The following is a 2,172-nucleotide window of genomic DNA, read 5'->3' as shown; positions in this document are numbered from 1 at the left end:
TCTTTCTTGGTTTTTTGAGACAGGATCTTGCTAAGTAATTTAGACTGCGCTTGAACTCATGATGCAGCCCAGGCTGGCCTTCAACTTTCGGCAATGTACCTGCCTTAGCCTTCCACAGTGCTGGGTTTACGGGGTGTGCCACCATGCTTGGCAGCTAATACATTTTCTATCTCCCCCTTTATCATTTGTGTTGTGTATTTTGTTTGTTGTGCTTTGAGACATGGTCTTGCTGTGTAGTTCAAGCTGGCATTGTGCTCACTATTTAGACCAGGCTGGCAATCCTCCTGCCTCGGCCTCCTGAGTGCTAGGGATATAGGCTGCGTCACCCCATGCCTGGCTTTTGTTATGAAAGTTTTACCTGGATATTGGAAATCTCCGGTGGCTGAGTCCTACTAGAGCTGCTCCAATTTCTGCAAACCAGCTCCCCCCCCCCCCAAGTATTAGGGTTTGAACTCAGGGCTTTCTCACTGAGCTGTAGCCCCAGCTCTTTTGATTTTTGAGATGGGATCACACAAAGTCACTAAATGCTCAAGCTGGGCAGGAACTTAGGATCCTCCAACCTCAGTCTCCCTCAGCGCTGTGACAGACAGACCTGTGCCACCACCCTAACTTGTGTGCACCTTCTAAATATTTACTAAATGAGAACTGTGCTCACAGCCGCCACAGAGCTGCCAGTCACTTTCTAATGCCAGCGCAGCCTCCAGCTCGCCGAGCTCCAGCCAAAGGCGAAGGGGCGGGAGGTCCCTGTACCATGGCTCGTGCTAAGCGGACTGCCGGTAAATCCACTGACGGGAAAGCCCCCAGAAAACAACTGGCTACAAAAGCCACTCGTAAAAGTGCGCCCTCTACTGGAGGGGTGAAGAAATGTCATCGTCACAGGCCCGGGACTGCGGCACACCATGACATCAGACGTTATCAAAACTCCACGGAACTTCTGATTTGCAAACTTCCTTTCCTGCGTCTGGTTCGAGAATTTGCTCAGGACTTCAAAATAGATCTGCGCTTCCAGAGCGCAGCTGTCGGTGCTTTGCAGGAGGCAAGTGAGGCCTATCTGGCTGGCCTGTCTGGAGATACCAACTTGTGTGCCATCCACTCCAAACACTCCAAACATGAGGGTTTGTTTTTTGTTTTGGCAGAACCAGGGATTGAAGTCAGGACCTTGTACTTGTCAGGGAAGCGCTTATTCCACTGAGCCATCTCTCCAGCATCCAAGCCAAACTCTTTTTTTTAAAGATTATTTATTTATTTATTTATTTTGTGTGTGTGTGTGTGTGTGTGTGTGTGTGGCCAGCTCAGCCCACCAGGGGGCGGGGCTGGCTGGCATGTGGTGCTGGGGGATTGAACCGTGGTCTCTGTGTTTTGCTTAGCTCAGCTTGTTCTAAGTAGGTGCCTTAGACCACTGAGCCATCTCACCAGCCCCCAAGCCAAACTTGTGACAAGTATGCCAAAAGGTATCCAGCTGGCACGCTGCATACATGGAGAACATGCTTAAGAGTCCACTATGGTGGGAAACATTTCATTCTCAATTTTTTTTATTCCGCTTCTTCCTGTTATTGGTAGTTTTCAATGTTAGATTTTTCCGTTTTTGGTTGCCCCCCCCCGGGGGGGGGGTCAAAAGGTACCTAAGTACATGATTGTGAATGGAAAATAGGGGACAGAAATCAGGTATTGGCAGTTTTTCCATTTTCATTTGTGTGTGAATTTTTATCTTCATGGGGGATGCAAAGCATTAATGCAAGCCAAAAATGGTTCAGTGAACAAGTTTCAGCCCTTCGACTTTATTTATTTATTGACAGAACCAGGGATTGACCTCAGGCCCTTGCGCTTGCCAGGCAAGTGCTTATTCTACTGAGCCATCTCCCTGTCCCCCAACACTTCGACTTTATAACAATTATAAACAAAAATCTGTTAAATTTTTTCTGGAAAATGCCAGCATTTGAATTTTTTAAAAAACAAGTAAATTTCTTATTGACAGCAACTAAATGGTGTTTGTAGCATTTTTGTCATACAGTGGATTCCATCCAGTCACTATACTTTCCTGAGTTGTCTTACATGCTAGTACATGTTTCTAATGTCTGTCTTTCTGTGCTGTTCCTGTAAGTTTGCTATTAAAATACATTAAACTGTAAAAATAAATAAATAAATAAATAAATATTTACTAAATGACCAAAA

Source organism: Octodon degus, unplaced genomic scaffold (genome assembly GCF_000260255.1).
Source record: "Octodon degus isolate 3935 unplaced genomic scaffold, OctDeg1.0 scaffold00246, whole genome shotgun sequence".
NCBI classification, from domain to species: domain Eukaryota; kingdom Metazoa; phylum Chordata; class Mammalia; order Rodentia; family Octodontidae; genus Octodon; species Octodon degus.
This window is presented reverse-complemented; position numbering follows the sequence as displayed.